The following is a 9310-nucleotide window of genomic DNA, read 5'->3' as shown; positions in this document are numbered from 1 at the left end:
GAACTTGCTTGTAAGCCTTCTCCATGTCCACAAATCACATGTAGGTCAGAGAAGAACGCTCCCCTGACCCCATCATTAATGATGCAAAGGTAAAGATCTGGTCTCTGCTCCAGACAAAAGCCACATTGCTCTTCCTGAATTTAAAATTTGACTACTGGCCCGTTCAACCACTTGCTCTCTCACACCTTTAACCTTCCTAATAATAGGAATACTCATCTTTATTGTCATTGCAACATACATGTTCTCTGCATTTATTTCAAACCCTTTGGGAGCAGTGGGATGCAATGATCTAATCACTAGGCCAGCACTCCCCACAAGGGAGGAGCCAGGCTCAGACTTATGTTTGCACGCAAAGTGTTTGTTCTCATGCAAACTGACAAAAAGCTAAAAGGGAAAGAATGTGACAACAATAGAGCAGAGAAAAGAGAACAAGTTAACATCCTTATAGTCTGACTATACATCTGCAGAGAGAGATATACAAAGAACAGCAGAACCAGCAGAACAAGTGTTACAGGTACAAACAACCAACGCCTTCGATACCGTCACTGAAAAATATGAAGTGTTGTTTGATACAAGATGCATTTAGTGACAACCATCACTAAACACATCCAGGCTCTAAGTATGCAGGATGATCCTGTTTTCTCCAACATTCCTGAGTGTGAAGACGAGGACGGCGAGTCCACTATGCAAGATTTTCTCAGTTAAAACTTCCAAGTGACGCCTTGAAGAATATCACCTTCCATTGTGTCACTGCGCTGTGTTGCTCTGCACTAGAGGAGAGATCCAGAGTTAGCTCACAGCTTCAGCTGCTTCAGCTAGGAACCACTGATCAGGCCTGAAACCTGGGAGTAGTGATGGACTCACACCTGAACCTCCATCTAAAGACAAAGTGGACCTTCTAGAACCTGGAGAACATTTCCAGGATTAAAGGACTGATGTCTCAGCAGGATCTGGAGAAACTAATCCATGTTTATCTTTAATAGAACTGATCATAGAGAACATGGACCCGGTTCTGAAGTCCTCACTAAGACTAAGAACGTAGAGAACATGGACCCGGTTCTGAAGTCCTTCCACTAAGACTAAGAACGTAGAGAACATGGACCCGGTTCTGAAGTCCTCACTAAGACTAAGAACGTAGAGAACATGGACCCGGTTCTGAAGTCCTCACTAAGACTAAGAACGTAGAGAACATGGACCCGGTTCTGAAGTCCTCACTAACACTAAGAACGTAGAGAACATGGACCCGGTTCTGAAGTCCTCACTAACACTAAGAACGTAGAGAACATGGACCCGGTTCTGAAGTCCTCACTAAGACTAAGAACGTAGAGAACATGGACCCGGTTCTGAAGTCCTTCCACTAAGACTGAGAACTTAGAGAACATGGACCCGGTTCTGAAGTCCTCCAACCATCCAGACCACTCAGGTCTTCTGGCTCCAGCCTGCTCTGCAGAACCAGAACCAGAACCAGAACCAGACATGGAGAAGCAGCATTTAGTTCCTATGCTCCACTGATCTGGAACAAACTCCCAGAAAACTGGAAAAGTGCTGAAAGCCTGAGTTCCTTTAAATCTAGATTAAAAACATGTTTGTTTAGGATTTTAACTGTTCTAGTTAAACTTGTTTTACTGAAACATCAGTTTCAGTAAAACAAGTTTGCAGTCCAACTGCTTTTAAAATCATTAATTATTGTTTCTAGTTTCCATTCTCTGGTGTGTAAAAGCAAAGAAAAAGATGCATTAATCTGTGTTTTAGTCCGTCTCCTGGTGTTGTGATCCAAATTTACAAATTAACTTTTTAACTCTCCTCTATTCCAACCCAGTCTCACTAAAAAAACTTTTAATATCCACGTTGGTCCACAGGGAAAAACAGATTATTGTAACAATTCAGCTGCTCGTGTTTTATCTGGTCGATTCATTTAAAACCCAGTTTTCTATTCTCCTCCCAGAGATGTGCAGACAGACAATGCTCTTCTGTCCAGTTTGGTTCTTTCACCTTTTTTCTCCATTTTATGTTGGACTTTCACCAAATCCAGCCGCTTTATACCTGCAGGAGATACCAGTGAAATGCTAACAGGTGAGAGCGCATTATTATGAGATAAATAAAGTAGTAAAAAGGCCTGAATGGAGAGAAACATAACAAGCAAATGGAAATAATAATGCGGATGTAAATGAGGTGCGTTCAAACATTTTGATGCTGTGTGACAATTATTCAGTTTTGCTAAGTTTTATCATCATATCACATATTTCTAAATTTAGTATGATCAGATAATTTCTCTCCTTTCATCACTTGGAGCACATTTTTTTTAAATCTTGTATGATCAACCAATCACAGCTCTTGAAAGACAGCGTCCCACCCAGCAAAGGGTCAACCATCCCTCCTCACTATGATAAAAATGTCATTTTCATCCTCAGAGTCGCTCTCAGCAGCGTCTGAATCACTGAATAATATTTAGTTTCCTGACGGAGGAAACTAGATTTTCTTATCAGAACTTCTGATATTTCAAAGAGGAAATGATGCCTCTGACTCTAAAAAGGTTCCAAGGGTGTGTGAAAGAAAATCAGGCCCACAGCATCACAGATGCTCCACTCTACCTGGCAGAGAGAACGCTTGTTCACGTGTCCAACCTTTGTTTTAAGCTAGCAGCTCAGTGTCTCCTGACCAATGTGTCCACATGTGAACTAAAACGAGTAAAGCCTCAGGCGGATGAACATGTGATGCTAAACAACCAGAAAGAATCAAACACGATGATACTATGAAGAAAGAAATGAGTCAGTAAAACACTGCCATCATGTTGTGTCTTTAGTTCATCCTTGGTCTCTGGAACGTCTTAATTGTAGTTGAGGTTTCTGCTGAAATACCAAACGTGTTTTCTTGGTTGTTTTCTTAGCAGCATCATTACAGGATCCTCTGTTGTTCTCACTGAGTCTCATAAAGATGAAACTTTCTGGAAGATCCTCAAAGCTCTACATGATTTAAATTCTGCTAAACATCCATCTAAACACGCTCTCTGTAGTTTTTAGAGCACCTGGAAGTGAAATACTGAAACAAATATTAAGGAATGTTTTAATAAAACTATTTATAACTATCTTACCAGTCTTCCATTATTATTGTTCCATATTTCTTAATAAATAAAAGCATGAAGAAGCTTTGACATGAATAATAATTTCTTTCAGTCTGAGCTCTTTCCGCTCATTATTTTTCCTTTTAGACAAACTGATTTTCAGCCTTTTGTTGACTTCAAAGCTGCTTATTGGACTTGTGATTAAAACCTGTGGGGTTTCATTTGCTGAAGCAATATAAACTCCTTCCAGAGAACCTGGAGAACCAGTCTGAGGTGATTCAGATCAAACCTGTTGGTTCAGAGACTCTGAGTCACAAATGAAACAAGTCGACCAAACAGTGACTGTGGTTGGTTGGAGTCAGAGAGAATAAACAGCCTCAGGGGGTTCATTGAAGCTTCTGGCCTTCAGGACCCTGCAGAAGCAGATCTGTGGTTCCTCCACCCTGAACATTAGAAGTTGAGCTGACTGTAGGATGGAGGTGAACCTACTTCAGAAGCTGCAGCATCTCTCTGTGAATTTCTGAAGGTTTAAGCTTTATTTTCTGACTGGATCTGCTGAAATAGTCCATCTGTCCTGATCGTCTGCAGCCTGGAAGCTGTTTTATCATCTGAGGTGTTTCTGTGTCTGAAGCTGAACAATAATACCTGCTGTCAATCACAACCATCTTAGAAACAAGGCTCAGGAAATCAATAACATAACCAGCAATGTTGGCTCTGTGTAAAACCAAGTCAGATGCCTCAGTTCAGATAAATTCATAACGATGGATCCGAGTTGTGAAGGAAGAATAGAGACAATCATGGAGGTGATGATGCTGTCAGAAACTCTTTAGATCAAGCTCTGACCCGAGGAACCCTGTAGATCCTTTGGCTGAGATGGAGCTTCCACTAAAGTCCAGTTTTAGTGGGTTCTTCTAAAGAGCCTTCAGGTGGTGATGTGGTCCATCTGAAACCAGGTGGTCCGACTATTAAACGGGTTTTCTTTCATATTTAGTGACCTCATATCTTCCTGACAGCAAAACAAATATGTTCTGTCTCCTTTCTGATCGTCAGTCTCAGGTGTGGTCATACCTGCATTGTTACAGGATCAACGATGAACACCTTTGTGACGGTGAGTGAAATTCCTTCATGATTGTTGCCTGGAACGAACAAAAGGACGACGTTCCTCAGAAAGCAGGCGGAGGAACTTCTGCTCAGATATTTACTCTGACGCACATCAGGATGGACGTATTTAAAGGGTGAGGATCAGCTGAGAAGCAGCAGGATTGGGTCGGTGTCTGAGAAGCATTGATTTTACCTGAAGATCACAGGTGAGAACGCACCTTTACACATTGTCAGCAAAGGAAACAGAATTAGATCTCAGAGATGCAATAACTGTTGGATATTGTGATAAAGCAGAAGAGAAGCTGCTACAGCTTGTTCAGTCGGTTCTGATGGGTCAGGAGGAGCAGCTGGTTGGTCCAGATTCTGAGAAAACTGAAAACTGTTTAATTTAATGTTGAGGTGGTTCTGCTACGTCATATTGATGTCATCTGGATAATTTATTTAAAGCAGGTTTGTTTACTCCATGCTCTCAATGAGAAAGAACCTCATAAAGTTTAACATTAATTCTGTTAAACATCCATCTAAACATATTTTCTGTCGTTTGTGGGACCGTCTGAATGACCCTGTTAGTGATTTAGTGGAGAAACTGAAAGGAAATCTTTTTAAGAACTCTGGGCAGAAAAAAATGAAATTTGGAATTTAATTTTATGACTTTTCTTGTTGTTTTATCTGCACTTCCCTTCATCATCAAACATCTAAAACATTAGATGTAATCTGTAAATTCATGTAATCTGTAAATTTGTTCTAAAGTATGCAAATGAAGGAATCAGGACAAGAGCTGGAGCTAGTGGGAACTGTAGGATTAAAAGATGTCGGACATCTATGGGTCAGTCCGCCTTCTCAGTGAAAGCATCACATTTATGGAACTCTTTGCCTCTGGAGCTTAAGTTACAGACTGATGTTCGACTTTTCTCCACAAGATTGAAAAAATGGCTCAAAGACAATCAAAAGTGTGAACACTAAACTGGCTTGTACTGTATTGTTTGTTTTAACTTCTCTTGTTTTTTATGCATTTGTGTGTCGTTACTAACCTCCCTCCCCCTTAATGCTTACACCTTTTAAAAGTCTAACCAGGGACGAAGGCTGCAAATTAGCCCATGGCTACAAGCCTTATGTACTTGGACATCGGCCACCTGTTTGGTTGCAATGTTTAATTGTACTGTCCCTGTCAAATAAAAAAATAAAATAAAAAAAAAGAAACAATCATATCCATGACAGAGATTTATAGCCATCATAAAGGATGCAGTGAAGGTGGAATGTCACATTTTCTGAAACAGTCCATTTACTTAAAATTGAACTTTAATATTTTATTAAATTGGAGTTTTTAGATTGTTTAGTATTATTTATGATAGATCTCTATTATACATTGTTATTTTTATGGTGGCCATCTTGGACAGGTCTCCTCTTGTTAAATGCATTTATGTCAATGGGACTTCCTGTTTAAAAAAATAAAAACGAATTAATGAATGAGTTTTGAATTAAAGTTGTGATTAATTAATTAAAAAGCTTTTACATTATTAATAGTTTCTATCAGTTTCTGTCATGACTCATATTAAACATCCTCAAAGACATGTTGAGCATTTCTTTATTAACACGTGACTTTAAAGGCATTTATTCATCACTTGTGATTTCCAAAAACACCCTGAAGAACCGGTCTGAGGTAAATGAGAACAGACCAGTTACCAGGAAACTGAGTTAGGAATTAAGTATAACGATTAAACTGTGCCATGCATCGAGGTGAGCCATGCGTCGGACTCACCTAGACGCACCGCTCTGGCTCCGGAACCAGTCTCCTTGGGAGGGGCTGGACATTCTTCCACTCTGGAGTTGCCCCTGGTGAGAGGCGCCGAGCTGGGGTGGGCACACTTGTTGCCCCCCATCTCGGTGCCTGCATGTTGGGGTTCTCCCCGGTGAATGAGAGGACGGCGTCCCTCCGCATTCGTGTGGGGGGACGGGTTCTGACTGTTGTTTGCGCTTATGCACCAAACAGCAGTTCAGATCACCCACCCTTTTTGGAGTCCTTGGAGGGGGAACTGGAGAGTGCCCCTCCTGGGGACTCCCTCGTTTTGCTGGGGGACTTCAACGCTCACGTGGGCAATGACAGTGGGACCTGGAGGGGCGTGGTTGGGAGGAATGGCCCACCTGATCTGAACTCCAGTGGTGTTGTTGGACTTCTGTGCTCGTCATGGATTGTCCATCACAAACACCATGTTCAAGCATAAGGGTGTCCATATGTGCTCTTGGCACCAGGACACCCTAGGTCGCAGTTCAATGATCGACGCCTCTATTGTTGAGGCGGCTAGTTGGAGCTGTGGCAAAAAACTCGGGCGTGGGAAGAGTTCGGAGAGGCCATGGAGAAAGACTTCCGTACGGCTTCGAAGCGATTCTGGTCCACTATACGGCGTCTCGGGAGGGGGAAGCAGTGCAGTACCAACACTGTTTACAGTGGGGGGGTGTGCTGCTGACCTCGACTCGGGACGTCGTGCGTCGGTGGGCGGAATACATCGAAGACCTCCTTAATCCCACCAACACGTCTTCCATTGAGGAAGCAGAGCCTGAGGACTCTGGGTCGGGTTCTCCCATCTCTGGGGCTGAGGTTGCCGAGGTTGTTAAAAAGCTCCTCGGTGGCAAGGCCCCGGGGGTGGATGAGATTCGCCCTGAGTACCTTAAGGCTCTGGATGTTGTGGGGCTGTGTTGGTTAACGCGGCTCTGCAGCATTGCGTGGACATCGGGGGCAGTTCCTCTGGATTGGCAGACTGGGGTGGTGGTCCCCCTATTTAAAAAGGGGGACCGGAGGGTGTGTTCCAACTACAGAGGGATCACACTCTTAAGCCTCCCTGGTAAGGTCTATTCAGGGGTTCTGGAAAGGAGGGTCCGTCGGATAGTTGAATCTCGGATTCAGGAAGAGCAGTGTGGTTTTCGTCCTGGCCGTGGAACACTGGACCAGCTCTACACCCTCAGTAGGATTCTGGAGGGGGCATGGGAGTTTGCCCAACCAGTCTACATGTGCTTTGTGGATCTGGAGAAGGCATTCGACCGTGTCCCCCGAGGGATCCTGTGGGGGGTACTCCGGGAGTATGGAGTACCGGACCCTTTAATAAGGGCTGTCAGGTCTCTGTACGACCGGTGTCAGAGTCTGGTCCGCATTGCCGGCAGTAAGTCGGACTCGTTTCCGGTGAGAGTTAGACTCCGCCAAGGTTGCCCTTTGTCACCGATTCTGTTCATAACTTTTATGGACAGAATTTCTAGGCACAGCCAATGTGTTGAGGGGATCCGTTTTGGTGGCCTTAGGATTGCGTCTCTGCTATTCGCGGATGACGTGGTCCTATTGGCTTCATCAGGGCGTGATCTACAGCTCTCACTGGAGCGGTTCACAGCCGAGTGCGAAGCGGCTGGGATGAAAATCAGTGCCTCCAAATCCGAGACCATGGTCTTGAACCAGAAAAGGGTAGAGTGCCTTCTCCGGGTTGGGGAGAATGTGCTGCCCCTAGTGGAGGAGTTCAAGTATCTTGGGGTCTTGTTCAGGAATGAGGGGAGGATGGAGCGGGAGATGGACAGGCGGATTGGTGCAGCGTCTGCTGTGAAGCGGGCGCTGTACCGATCCGTTGTGGTGAAGAGAGAGCTGAGCCAAAAGGCGAAGCTCTCGATTTACCGGTCGATCTACGTTCCTACCCTCATCTATGGTCACGAGCTTTGGGTCGTGACGGAAAGAACGAGATCCCGGATACAAGCGGCTGAAATGAGTTTTCTCCGTAGTGTGTCTGGGCTCTCCCTTAGAGATAAGGTGAGGAGCTCAGTCATCCAGGGAGGACTCAGAGTAGAGCCGCTGCTCCTCCACGTCCAGAGGAGCCAGTTGAGGTGGCTCGGGCATCTGGTCAGGATGCCTCCTGGACGCCTCCCTGGAGAGGTGTTCCGGGCACGTCCCACCGGGAGGAGGCCCAGGGGAAGACCCAGGACACGCTGGAGGGACTATGTCTCTCTGCTGGCCTGGGAACACCTTGGGATTCCTCCTGAGGAGCTGGCCCAAGTGGCTGGGGAGAGGGACGTCTGGGCCTCCCTACTGAAGCTGCTACCCCCGCGATCCGACCCCGGATAAGTGGAAGAAAACGGACGGACGGACGGACGGATTAAACTCTGACTCTGATTGGTTTTCATTTCAGCAACTGTGACCAACATCAGAGCAGATTCTTCTGGTTCCTCCATCCTGAAGGTTAGAAGTTGAGCCGACTGCAGGATTGAAGCAGATCTACACCAGAGGTTGCAGCGTCTCCCTGTGAGCTTTTAATAGGAACATATTTTATTGTGTGTATTTTACTGATTCTAGTAGATCTAACCTGACAGCATTGGCTGTAGGAGATCACCTGTCCTGGTAATCTCCAGTCAGTCAGGAGCTTGTTGGCATTCCTGGGTCTTTTTGTGTCTCTGAAGGTCTGAAGCTGCTGATAGAGGAGGACAACGCTGACTGAGTGTGAGGACATCGACTGTAATCAGCATGGCAACGTCATCACCAGAACCCAATGAAAAATGCTCAATGGGTCTTTTGAACATAAATGGTCTTAGAAGCAAAATGATTAAGATTGAAGACATAATTAATGAACATAAGCTCCATGTTCTGGCTCTGTGTGAAACTAAGTTAGACTCCTCAGTTGAAGACATTAAAGTTAACATACCAGGTTTCAGGATGTGGAGGAAGGACAGGACCCATAAGGGAGGTGGTGTTGCTCTGTATGTTCAGGATCATATTGAAACTACATTAAGGTCTGACCTGATGGAGACTGAAGCTGAGATCATTTGGGTTGAGATGAAGCTTCCTGGCAGATCAGTCTTAGTGGGAAGTTGCTACAGACCGCCAAATGATAATGTAGCTCTAAATGGTATCAATAACACCCTGACTTTGGCATCAAAGGAGAAGAAAGAAATTTTTCTGATGGGCGACTTTAACTTTGACTGGAGTGATGAGCTGGTGGAAAATCCTCCCATGGCTATATCTGAACTGGGCTTAACTCAGATTGTAAAGGTTGGTACCAGGTCAGATCAATGCATTGATCACATTTATACTAATGTTCCAGGCTTGTGCTCAAACCCAAGATCCACTGAAAAAGATTTCTCTGACCATAACCTCATTACCTTCAACAGAAGGGATGGGGA

The 9310-nt window shown here is 44.6% G+C and overlaps 1 long non-coding RNA gene across 1 annotated transcript; it reads left to right on the top strand.

Annotated features, from left to right (window-relative positions):
• The first annotated feature begins 4317 nt into the window (after positions 1-4317).
• On the top strand, positions 4318-8975 carry LOC118559883. Its single transcript, XR_004928995.1, has 3 exons — positions 4318-4368; positions 8323-8435; positions 8591-8975. It is a non-coding gene; the product is annotated as an uncharacterized LOC118559883 (long non-coding RNA).
• Positions 8976-9310: the final 335 nt, after the last annotated feature.

The sequence above is a fragment of the Fundulus heteroclitus genome, unplaced genomic scaffold (genome assembly GCF_011125445.2).
Source record: "Fundulus heteroclitus isolate FHET01 unplaced genomic scaffold, MU-UCD_Fhet_4.1 scaffold_36, whole genome shotgun sequence".
NCBI lineage: Eukaryota > Metazoa > Chordata > Actinopteri > Cyprinodontiformes > Fundulidae > Fundulus > Fundulus heteroclitus.
This window is presented reverse-complemented; position numbering and strand designations above follow the sequence as displayed.